The 13,185-nt window shown below is 39.6% G+C and overlaps 1 protein-coding gene across 1 annotated transcript in view; it reads right to left on the reverse strand.

Annotated features, from left to right (window-relative positions):
- Nucleotides 1-5,930: 5,930 nt before the first annotated feature.
- The window catches only part of SKOR2 (SKI family transcriptional corepressor 2), a 52,369-nt gene continuing 45,114 nt past the window's right edge, over nucleotides 5,931-13,185 (reverse strand). Inside the window, exon 8 of the mRNA XM_077899711.1 lies at nucleotides 5,931-5,986. The gene's annotated coding sequence lies outside the window, so the exon portion shown is untranslated. The remainder of the gene's footprint in view (nucleotides 5,987-13,185) is intronic.

Raw genomic sequence — 13,185 nt, forward strand, 5'->3', positions numbered from 1 at the left:
CGCCGACGTCAGCAGGGGGCGTGTGGTCGGCGGTCGGCGGCGGCGCGGGCGGAGCGTACTGTGCAGCCGGCGGCCGCGCGTGGCTGCTGGAGGTGCCGTGAAGTGTGAGACTGTACACGCCGGTTTCAAAGACTTGGGACGAAAACAACGTAAAACCTCCCATTAATTTTTAAATGTTGATTACATCTTGAAATGATATTTTGAATATATTGGGTAAATAAAATGAATTATTGACTTTTACCAGGCGCGCCTGGGTGGCTCAGTGGGTTAGGAGGCTGCCTTGGGCGCAGGTCATGATTCGGGCTCCTGGGATCCAGCGTCTGGCTCCCTGCTCAGCCGGAGGACTGCTTCTCCCTCTCTCTCTGCCACTCCCCCTGCTTGTGCTCTCTCTCTCTTTCTTGTGAATAAATAAAATCCTAAAATAAATAAATAAATAAATGACTTTTACTGTTTACTTCTACTTTTTTTTTTTACTTCTACTTTTTTTTAATGTGTCTATGAGGACACAAATGACACGTGAGGCTTGCATAGTATGTTTATCAGACAGCATTGTAGTAGATGTTCTGGGAGCTCTATAGGACGTTCATATTCCTATTTTACAGATAAAGAGGCTTTGGCAAGTAAGTTTTTTTTTTTTAATTAAAATAAAATTACGTGTGCTAAAATTACTCAGTGAGAAACATTCTTTCTTTGATCAAACTAGCCGGGATCCTCTAAGCCCTCTTCTGTACTAGACCTTAACCTCAGCCTATAAAAACTACAGGTTCTCAACACAAAAGATTTCATCCACTCTCTTAGCCCTGCATTAAGTGACTTAAACAGTAACATAGCTTCTAACAGCTCAGGGCCACATCCCTAGGATGACCCAAGGCCCCCTCAAAGTGTCTGCCTGTGAAAGCTCAACGTTGCCCAAAGAATTTACTGTTTGTTCTAGCCAACCTGAAAATAGGCCCCTGACCACCCTTTCTTAGATCATTTGTTAAAAAGGGTCAACAACTGTGAATCCTTCCCCTGTCCCTTTGAGATACATATGCCATCTCCTATAATATGTGTCTCTGACCTGAAAGCCATTCCTTTAAAATGTAACCATTGGGGGCAGCCCAGGTGGCTCAGCGGTTTAGCGCCGCCTTAAGCCCAGAGTGTGATCCTGGAGTCCTAGGATCAAATCCCACGTTGGGCGCCCGCATGTACCCAGCCCTGCATGTACCCAGCTTTTCCCTCTGCCTGTGTCTCTGCCTCTGTGTTTGTGTGTGTGTGTGTCTCATGAACAAATAAATAAAATCTTTAAAAAAATGTTCCCATTGGGAAAATAGGGCCTCTGTTTCCCGTTGTCTGTGGGTGGGTACAATCCTAACTTTGATAGTTGCGAGCTAACCATCACAACTGGCCAGTCAACATTTACACTGACCACCCTTTTATAATTTTTCACTTCCCTGACTCTGTGGAGCCCCTGTTCACCTCCCTTTCTTCCCCCTTTAAAATGTTCAGTGACCTCTGTACAAACTGAAATTGAGGTCAGTTTGCATTTGACCCTCTTGCCTAGTGCAATAGTACATTACTGATGAAAATCTGTCTTTACCATTGTAACTGCTGTCTAGCTTTGTTTGTCTTTGACAGCAGAAGTAAGAAGCTGAGTCTGATCATGTTGAATTTTAGATATTGTTTGAGGCCAAGTATACAAATTAATCACATTCTGAACTTCTCATGGTCCCCTAAAATAGGAAATAGAAAGGCAGCACATTAGTTCCAGGAAGGACTTTGGAAGCTCATGTGCATGCTGCTGCTGCTGCTGCTGCTGCTGCTGGAAGAGACACTAGCCCCCAAAGCCCCCCAAAGAAAAGAATAATTAGTTAATCTCCCAAGAAGAAATTAAGCTTAAATAGGCCAGCTAGTCAGTACCTACAGGGAAGAAGAGATGCATTATTTCCCACAGACATAAACACTACCTCTAAAATCAGCCCTAAATGCAAATGAGGTAGGGAGAGGCAGAAGTAGATAAAGTAAAGGAAATAAAAAAAAACAACAGGATACCAACAAATCCTTCAGTTTTTCAAGGCCCACAAAACTCTAGACCCTGGTGATAGAGAAAGAAGGTCCTCCTGTAAATGCACAGTGACCAATCCAGGATTTCTACCTTGGGCTGGGAGAGTAGGAAGGACACCCAGGGGGCCTGTCTGGAAGCTTTCATTGAGCAGTGAATCACAGTTTTTACTAATATTGTGTATTTCCTGAGAAGGGGGAGTCATGGAGGATGCCTGGAGATTATGGGGATAGATGCAGAAGAGGTGGGGTAAAGCCTCTCACAGTTACCTCTTTGTGTCACTCGTCCCTGGGTCACGACTCACATGATTCAGTTCTTTTATTTTCAAAAGAATCAGGTTAACCTCTCTGGGCCTCTGTTACTTCATCTATAAAATTAGGTGATTATGATCTCTAAGGCTCCTTCAGCCCCCCCAAATCTCTAGATCTAGCAAAAGCAGCTTAAAATATAAGATAGTGTACGAGTACTAGTACCACATTATCTGATCCACTATTTTTCAAAAATCCAAGCTTGTAGACTAAGCTGATAATAGCAGATTATATTTTTTAAAAGAATTGTTCCTCTGATGTCCACAATTCCTAAAAATTTAAAAGCCTGGAGTTTTAAAAATATATTTATTAAACAGTTGTTTCAGTTTAGAAAAAAATCTTCCCCCCAGAAAAGAAATGGGTAAAATGCATATTCTGTATTTCAGTAGCTTGAAAAAAAAGCCCCAACTGGATATGGCCTATTTAAAATTAGAACTTTCAGGGGTGCCTAGGTGGCTCCGTCAGTAAGCATCTGCCTTCTGCTCAGGTCATGATCTCAGGATCTGAGATCCAGCCCCATGTGTCATGTATCAGGCTCCCTGCTCAGTGGGGAGTCTTTTAAAGGTAAGTGCTCCAGGATGGACTCCTCCTTGGACTTATGAGAAATTGGCATTATTGAACTCAAATTTATCCCTTCCATATACTAGTGACTTTGCCTTATCATTTGGCTGATCCTTGGCTTTGGGTTCCGCTATATGACTTGCTTTGGCCAAAGACTAAGAAGGAAGTAATACTGGGCCAACTCTGAGTCTGGACCTCAAAAGGCATTATATGTTTCTTTCTTGTGCCTCTGACATTGCCATGGACGAAAAAAAGACAAACAACAACCATGCCTGAGCCAGTCCACTCGTTCTAGGAGAAGGATAAGAGATACTTGAAGCAGAGCCAAATTACCCCCACTCAGGCCCAGCCTAAATCAGCAAACCCTTATCCAGGTACAGATCCATAACAGATGACTGTTTTTTAAGTCACTAAATATTGGGATTGTTCCATAGTATCTTTGAAGCAACAGATTTCTACTCACAGTCATTCTTGGTGATTTAATTTATTCTAACAGCTTGACAACATTTCTATACTCTAAAGACTCCCAAATTTGTATCTCCTACTTGGAACTCACTCATGAACCCTTAGCTGATACATCCAGATGACTATCACTTGGGTGTCTAATAAGCATCTCAAATTTACCTTGCCCAAAATTGAATTCCTGATTTCCCTCTGAAACCCACTTCTCTTGAAGCCATCCATTTCAATTGATGGCAACGCTGTCCTTCCAGTGGTTCAAGGAAAAATCATTGGATTGTCCTTCACTCTATCTCCGTGTCTCACACTCTATATACAATCTATTGGCAAGTTCTGTTGACTTTAACTTCAATATATATGCAAGTCTGACTACTTCTTATCTTCTCTACCACTAATACCCTGGTGCAAGCCACAATCATCTCTTGTATAGATTAGTGCAATAGCTCCTAACCAGTCTCCATGGTTTTTGCTTTTCTATAGTTTATTGTCCCCAGAGCAGCCCAAGTACTCTTTCAAAGTTTAGTAAGGATGTAATTTATTTGTTGAGAGAACTGGGTCATTTTTCTTGTAGAACATCTCACATTCTGAATTTTGCTGATTGTATCCTCATGGTCCTGGCTGATTTAAATATTACGCGCAATACCGGAATCATCTGTAACAAAATGAAAACACTTGATTGAAGAAAATAGTCACTATTGAAACTGACTAAAACTTTTCACACACTCAATGGAAAATATCAGGTATGTGGAAAAGAAGAAAAATGTTTGCAAGTCAGATCTTAGAATAAGTCTATAATAAATGTGCTGGCTGCTCTCTTTCCACTCCTATTTTTAAATCTCAGTGTTTCTATTCCTGTGTTCATTAAAAACTAGTTCATTAAGGTAAGGATTATGTATGCTATTTATCAAAAATTTAGACTCACCTTGAAGAATGATAAAAATGGATTATTGGTTTTTGACGTTTTTGTCCTACTATATTTTAGTAGATATATTTATTTTATCATCTGTCTGAGATATGAATCAATGGTGACTGAGGTATGTTTGCTTTTAATCTTGTTATTTACAATAGCAACCTTGAGTTTAAATGGGTTTATGGCAGCAGAATTCAACTAAATGGGTTCTATTTGAGGTAAGCATTGGGCTAAAATAGGAAAATCCCACAAGAAGAGCCTCATTCATGTTTATGGATTCATACAAGCTATTCCTGGTATGAGACTCAAATGAAACCATTTGCAAGCTGAAAGCTTGTGCATTATAAAGTGTTTCTGGAAATAGGGCTCTTGGAAATGGAAAGTTTCCTTAAAAAATAAAAGTGACTCACTGTATCTATTTTTAAAGGGAATTAATTCTGAATGGCTATGTATAGCTGACTAGTTCTATTAAAAAAAAAAAAAACCCACCACCAACAAAAACCACCACTGAGTAAATAAAAGCAGGATAGGAAACTAGAGAAACTCAAACTTGTATCATTCCTTCGCTCACCTATGCATTTGCTCATTCTGTTACTCAAGGAGAATGTATTGAACTTCTAAGCCATGCCTTCATTGTTCAGGGGTTGGGTGAAGCACAGTAGGCTAAGCGCAAAGAATAATCAGACATGCTCCTGCTCTGATGAAAATGATCAACTAGTAGGAAAATCGAAGCATAGAATGCAAGGAGTCACAAAGCCATGAACGCTCAGTGCTTAAAATAAAGGGAAAGTAAAGATAAAAAATAGTTTAGGACAGTGTCTCCCAAACTTGTCTGATCATAATCACCTGGGGGCCTTTAAAATATATATGCTTTGCTTCTAGTTCAAGAAGGCACATCAAGTGCATGTTTTTCTCGTCACTACTTCCTGAGACTCCATTACATTACAAATGAAAAAGGGAAAGGCATTTCTAATAGTAAAGATGTAGAGGAACATAAGACATTTCAACAATGTGTGGAAAATAAGAAAAAAAAAAAGGAGGAAGCATAATGATGGATGATACTCAGAGGATGAACCTGTAGTCCAGAACGAACCACGAAGAGGTCATAGTGGAGGGGTGGAAGTCGTTCTCCTGAAGAGTTTTACAAAATCTCCTGATTCAGAGTTGGAGGTGCAATAGAGATCCAGAAGGAGAAGCAAGACTGAGAACAGATGGGTTGATTGATGATCTTTATATGCGGTACTTAGCTTTCCCAGCCCTGACTCCCAAAGTGCTTGGACAACATAGCAACCAGTCTGCATTTGCCCCTGGGCAAGACTGAAGGGACTTTATTTTTAGGAAATGAAAATATCTGAGAAGAGCTAAGGATTCTAATGTGCGTGTTGCTGCTTAGAGTAGGGCTGTTCTTTTGGTGTTTGGGAGGCTGTTAGCTTGACTACTGGTTCCCTACTAGTTCAATCTACAGCTAAGCTGCTGATTTCAAACTTTTCCAAGTACTCAGAGCTTCCAGTTAGATATTTCTCCACACACCAATTATATAAATATCCATTCAAGTTTATTATTATTAAATACAAACAGGCAATCTGGACACATGGCAAAAACTAGCAAGATGAAAAGGAAAGACTAATATGAAAAACTCAGTGAAACTTACCTCAGATGGGGGCAGAGAGAATTCAGAAAAAAAAAAAGAAGACTGTATACCTGAAACTAATATAACAATATATATTAATTATACTTTATTCAAAAAAGAAAAAATGCTAATTGGTGATAATAAAAGTGATTTAACGGCATTTAAAATAATCATTTTCAGATATTTCTGTGCAGAAGGAACAATCAGAGAAAAAGAATGAATTCTGAAAATTCACCATGATATCCCTCCAAAAAGTTTCACTGGAAGATAAAGTTGAGGGACTATCCAAGAATATAAAGGGAAAAAAAAAAAACAGAGGTAAGAGTATGAGACAGGTATAGAAATATAGAAAGCATAGGGAAAATGAGAGTTTCATAAAGATAGAAATACAGGACAGGAAATAATATAAATAAAAATTACCAGAGATGAAAAGTACATGAGTGGTCAAACTGAAAAGACTAAAGACTTACTGGGTACATAGCAGGTTAAATGGTAAAAACTTAACTCACTAAATAAATACATAAAAAAAAAAAAAAAGCATTAGCCGGACCCATCATCATGAAATTTCAAAACCGTATTACGCCTTAAATTTAAAATCCTATTAAAGATTCTAAAAACTTCAAGGGAGGAAAACTGTTACCTATAAAGAAATAAGTCGATTAGCACTAAATATGGAAGACAGCAGTGCACTTCTTCCAAGGTTTCAAAAGAAAATAATTTTAGGCCTAAAATTCTATAGCCAATCCAACTATTTATTTTTTTAAAATATTTTATTTATTTATTCATAGAGACAGAGAGAGAGAGAGGCAGAGACACAGGCAGAGGGAGAAGCAGGCATCATACAGAGAGCCTGATGTGAGACTTGATCCAGGGTCTCCAGGATCACGCCCTGGGCTGCAGGCAGCGCTAAACCGCTGCGCCACTGGGGCTGCCCAATCCAACTAGCTATTAATGGTGAGGGTAAAATAAAGATTTTAAAGATAAGGGAAAAACTAACTTTTAAAAAAAGATGTTATTTATTTATTTATTTGACGAGAGAGAGAGAGAGCACAAGCAGGGGGAGAGGCAGAGGGAGAAGCAGGTTCACCACTGAGCAGGGAGTCCCAAGTGGGGCTCAATCCAGAATCCTGAGATCATGAGCTGAGCCAAAGGTAGACGCTTCACCGACTGAGCCACCCAGGTGCCCCAAAACTAACACTTATTAAACAAAATTATTATTATTATTATTATTATTATTATTATTATTATTATTATTATTATATATTTGTTATTAAAGTAGGCTCCACACCCAGCATGGAGCCCAGTGCAGGGGCTGAATTTCATGACCTTGAGATCAAGACCTGAGCTGAGATCAAGAATCAGATGTTTCACTGACTGAGCTACCCAGGGGCCTCAAACAAAATTATTATTGTTATTTATTTTGTTTTATTTTTTAAGAGAGGGGGGTGGGGCAGAGGGGGAGAGAATCAACAAGGGGCTCAATCTCACAACACTGAGATCATGACCTGAGCCGAAATCAAGAGTTGAACACCTAACCAACTAAGCCACCCAGGAGCTGCCCAAAATTATTTTTTATAAAGACTTTTAAACATGCAAAACTCTCAAAAAGTTCTTACCTAGTTAACACATATGTACCATGTACCTCTTTCGGCTTTATTTTAGGCAGTAGACATATAACAATAAGCACAGCAGATGCCCTGTCTTCAAGAAATGTATACTTCAAAGGAGGTACATTTCAAACATCCTTTTGGTGATGTACTCCAGCAATGGATTAACAAAAACAAAAAACAAAAACTACCATCACCACCACCACCACCACCACCACCACCAGCAACAACAACAAAAAACAGTTCTAAGAAGTGACAGAACTAAACTAAGCAGGCAATAAAAAATCGAAGATGAGAGATATGTCATAGTCCTAAAAGCACCGATTTCCAAATTAGAACCAAGAAGTCATTATGCTCTGTGAAGAGTCTCTTATAGAAAAAATAAATAGAAATAGATTTCAGGTAATAAGTAACATAGGAATCCATTGGAAGATAGAAGTGAGAAGATGTGGTATTGACTGTGCTGAGCAATATCCAGCTGAATCCTTCCTAGGTACACAGGATATTTACATTTTTCAGTATTCCCTATCCTTATTTAGGAATGTGTAATTGAATTCTGGCCAATGGAATGTGAATTTTATTTTCAAGCCAGGGCAGTGTGGAAACAGTGGATTTTCTGTTTGATCTTTCTCCCCCAGTGTTAGTTGACCGGGTAGACTGGTTCCAATGGAGAGCTCCAAAGATCTCAAAGTTGTCAGAGCCACAGCACAGATGAAAACTTTCCCCTGTGGACTGTGGTGGACTGTGATATGATCAAGAAATAAAATTTTATAATGTTAGGCCACTGACCAACTGAGATTTCAGGATTTTATTTGTTACTGCAGCATTTCTTAATCTACCTTAACTACAAATACAGGGAGGTGGGGGGGGAGCACCCCTTTCTCTCAATAAGAGATAAATATACTTAGGACTCAAAATAAAATGCAAAACAACCAATTCATGATCCAGATACAAAGGTCAAGCTAAATGTGGCCATCTCTCAGGGCGGAAGCCAGGTCTTGGGCACAAATAAATCTAAGAAGAATTAAGAAAAATAAATCGATGGTGACAGGAAGGAGAAAGGAGGCAGTAGCTTGAGAAGAAAAGAGTTCAAGAAAAACTGTGGTAGGTTCATGGATTCTTAAATCCACAGGCACCATACAAACTACCACCAGAGTCATCTGCTGGTGTTATTAGTGTAGTTAACCTACTTTGGATATGGAGCAAAGCTACATAATATATGAAGGTTTAAGAAACTCAAGAAGCATCTGTGTGTATATACATAAAGAGGACAGACTCTCAAGGGGACAGGTGGGGGAGTGGGAAGGAGCAGTGATAATGAATGAACTGTGGCTCAGAACGCAGATGAGCTTAGTTAGCCACATTTCTATATATTGAATCTCCCCCAAGTTCTCATAAGTTCTCTACAAACTTGTATGCAAGTTTTTGGGGTTTTTTCAAAGATTTTATTTATTTATTCAGGAAAGACAGAGAAAGGCAGAAACGCAGGCAGAGGGAGAAGCAGGCTCCCTGCGGGGAGCCTGATGCAGGGACCCGATCCCAGGACTCCGGGATCACGACCTGAGCCAAAAGCAGACACTCAGCCACTGAGGGCACCCAGGTGTCCCTGTATGCAAGTTTAGAGCATTTGAAACATCCAAGTCGTCTGCATTAGGAAACACTTATCCAACCAAGAGGAGTGCAGCACAGGACTAGGGCGATATGTTCCTGCCCTGAGGAGTTTACAGTCTCACAGGGCGCACAATAAGACAAAGAGGAGCAATGAGAAACGTAAGGCAACACATAAGAAGGGCCAAGCAACTGATGCAGAAAACCTCATACCCTTATAGGATTTAGAGAAGGGTGAAAAATCTAAGGGTTTAGAGAGCTAGGGCAAGGGATGGACTTGAGCTGCTGGACCTTGAGTGTTAAACACAGATTAGGCAAGAAGAAACAGGGAAGGAGGACCTTCCAAGTGGGGATTGTACCCAGCAAAGACAAGAAGATAGCAATGATGGGCCAATGTAGGGAGAGTCCAGCTGTGAGATGGCAGATGTAAGTTGGGTCCAAAGTGTATGGAGCCTCAACAACAGGTAGGACTTGGGATTTATTTTGTAGATAACAGGTAGCATCAAAAATTTGCAAGATGAAAGTGGTGGTACAAAACCTTAGCTCATACTTATTTTTCTAGTATTAGTTTTTGAGTCTTCATCTGTGTAGAAACACTTTCCCCAATTAATTTGGTGCTGTAGTAGCTATAAAGGTCAACTAGCCTTGGCTTATTGGGAGTGAAGAATTAAAGGTTCTGTTCCAGAAGATGATATGCCTACATCTGTTGTTTTCAAGATTTTTCCTTCCTTGTTAATGTTCAAGTAAGAAAACCTCCCAGGAGTTTGGAGAATTAAGTAGCATCCCAAGGGACTTTCTTATGCCTGTTGTTATTTATGTAGCTTATTAAAGAAAAGATGTCTTTTACAAGTATTATCTTATTAATCTTGGTTGAATCCATTTTATACAAGAAGGAAAGGTCGTGGCGACTGTGGCAGGGGTTTGGGAGGAAGGGGAGATCAAAGTATACCAGGAAGTCTGCTTATGGGGACTTACGGATTTGGGGACTGTTTATGGGGACTTAAGGATTTGGGGACTGTGAGAGTTCTGAAAACCTGTCATATGATGGAACAACTTTTGTTTTTCTAAGAGATGGAAAAACCATGTAGTTTTTTCCCCCCAAACATACTTTTTCTTGAGCAGAGAATACAGAAAATGTCTTTTATATCTTTAGGCACAGACGTAAGTAAAAATGAGACTATATAAAAGAAACACAGCCAATGGGTTAAGCATTTGTTTACAGGTTTGGTATAGTTGGCAGAGGCCTGTTCAAGTTACTTCAGGCAATGGAAGTTGGCTAACCAACATATATAGCAAGAATAAAACTAAAAATCTCGGAGGCACCTGGGTGGCTCAGTGGTTGAGCATCTATCTGCATTTGGCTCAGGGCGTGATCCCGGGGTCCTGGGATCGAGTCCCATGTCGGGCTCCCTGCATGGAGCCTGCTTCTCCCTCTGCCTGTGTCTCTGCCTCTCTCTGTGTGTGTGTCTTTCATGAATAAATAAATAAAATCTTTAAAAGCAAAAAACAAAGAAACCCTGAAATCTCTCTGCATCCAAGCCTCACAAGGATCCATGAGCATCACAGAAGCGGATTCACAAAGGCAGGAATGGAAGTTGGGAAATGATCAAATAGTGTTTCCAGCCCAGCAGTGGGTCTGCTGCTCCCTCTTTTTTATGCCTGGCTCTTCTGCCTTTTTAAAAGGTAAGTTGAGGCACACTATATTTTGTCAAAAGCCTAGTTGCCTTCTCGTGATTGCTGTTCTTAAATTTCCCTTTCTGGGGACTCTGGCTTAGGCTTGAAATTTCCAGATCTCTTCCTAAAGAATTTATACCATCCTGTATTCCTTTTTTTTTTTTTTTTTAAGATTTTATTTATTTATTTATAAGAGGCACAGAAAGAGAGAGGCAGAGACACAGGCAGAGGGTGAAGCAGGCTCCATAAAGGGAGCCTGATGTGGGACTTGATCCCTGGTCTCCAGGATCACACCCTGGGCCGAAGGCAGGCGCTAAACTGCTGAACCACCGGGGCTACCCCCACCCTATATTCCTAACAACAACATAGGAGTTTTAGTCACTCTACAACTTTGTCAGTGTAGGGGTTTAGCGCCGCCTTCAGCCCAGGGCATGATCCTGGAGACCCAGGATCGAGTCCCATGTCAGGCTTCCTGCATGGAGCCTGCTTCTCCCTCTCCCTCTGCCTGGTCACTGCCTTTCTTTCTCTCTGTGTTTCTCTTGAATAAATAAGTAAATCTTAAAAAAACAAAAAAACAAAAAAAACTTTGTCAGTGTAGGGATTCGTCAGTCCTTTAAATTTAGTCATTCTAGAGGGTACCAGTGGTATCTCATTGGGGTTTTAACTTATCTCCTGATGACAAATGGGGTTAGTCACTTTTTCATATGTTTATTGATAATCTGTATCTTTTCTTTTATGACAAGTCCACTCAATTCTTTTTTTTTAAGTCTATTCAATTCTTTTGTTGAGTTTTTTTTTTTTGTGCTGAGTTTTTTTTTTTTTTAAGATTTTATTCATTCATTCATGAGAGATCACGCCTTGAGCCGAAGGCAGACACTCAACCACTGAGACACCCAGGCATCCCTAAGTCGGATTGCTTCTTATTTTAATAAGATGAAGGAGTCCTTTATACAGGCTAGATACAAATTCTTTGTCAGATATATGTTTGCCTATGTTTTCTCCCAGTTTGTGGTTTGCACGTCATTTTTTAACTGGTGTTATGATGAGCACAAACTTCTAATTTTGATGAAGTCTAATTTATCAGGTTGTTTTTTTTCTGTTTTTTTTTTTTTTTTTTTTTTTTTTTGGTGACTATTGCTTTGTACATATAAGAAATCTTTGCCTACCTCCTGGTCATGAAGATATTCTCCCATGTTTTACTCTGAAATTTTTAGGATTTCAAGTTTTACATTTCAGTCTATCATCTGTCTCAGATTAGATTTTGTATACGGTGTGAAGTAGAGGTTGAAATCAATTGTTTTTTCATATGGACATAGAATTATTTATTCCAGCACCATTTTGTTAAAGAGACTTTCCTTTGACCATTTCTTTGGCATCTTTGTCAAATATCAAATGGCCATATAGGTCTGGTCTATGTCTGGGCTCTGTATTCAGTTTCACTGATGTTTGCCAAACATGAAGCCAGTGCCACACAGTGTTAGGATTGTTATGACTTTATAGTAAGTTTTGAAATCAAGGAGTATAAATTCCTGGAAACTTGCTCTTCATTTTCAAAAGTGCTTTGGGGGATCCTTGGGTGGCGCAGCGGTTTGGCGCCTGCCTTTGGCCCAGGGCGCAATCCTGGAGACCCGGGATCGAGTCCCACATCAGGCTCCCGGTGCATGGAGCCTGCTTCTCCCTCTGCCTGTGTCTCTGCCTCTCTCTCTCTCTCTCTCTCTCTCTGTGACTATCACTAAAAAAAAAAAAAAAAAAAAGGTGCCTTGGGTATCCTAGGTCCTTTGTACTTGTGCTTAATTACAGGGTCATCTTGCCAGTTTCTTCCAGAAGTCTTTTTGGGAGTTTGATTGAAATTGTGTTGAACCTATAAACACATTTGCGGAAAACTGATATCTTAACAATAATGAATCTACCAACCCATGATATTTCTCAAGTGTTTTAAGTCTTTTAAATTTCTTTCAACAATATTTTGAGGTTTTCACTAGAAACGTCTTACGTATCTTTTGTTAAATTTATAAAAGGTTTTTTTTTTTTTTTTTTTGAGGTGAAATTCCTGTAACATAAAATTAACCATTTCAAAGGACATTTCAGTGCTATTCAACACACTCACGATTTGGGGACACTATTACCTCTATTTCCTTTCAAAATATTTTTATCACTCCAAAGAAAACCTGTACCCATTAAGTAGTTTCTACAAAATCTGTCCCCCCACCGGCCGTGAAAACCATCGATCTGATTTCTATCTCTATGAATTTGCCATTCTAGAATTTCACATAAATGGAATCATACATTCTGTGACCTTTTATGTCTGGCTTGTTTTACTTAGAATAATGTTTTTAAGGTTCATCCATGTTGTAGCATGTGTCAATACTTCATTTCTTCTCATGACT

Source organism: Canis aureus, chromosome 6 (genome assembly GCF_053574225.1).
Source record: "Canis aureus isolate CA01 chromosome 6, VMU_Caureus_v.1.0, whole genome shotgun sequence".
NCBI classification, from domain to species: Eukaryota; Metazoa; Chordata; class Mammalia; order Carnivora; family Canidae; genus Canis; species Canis aureus.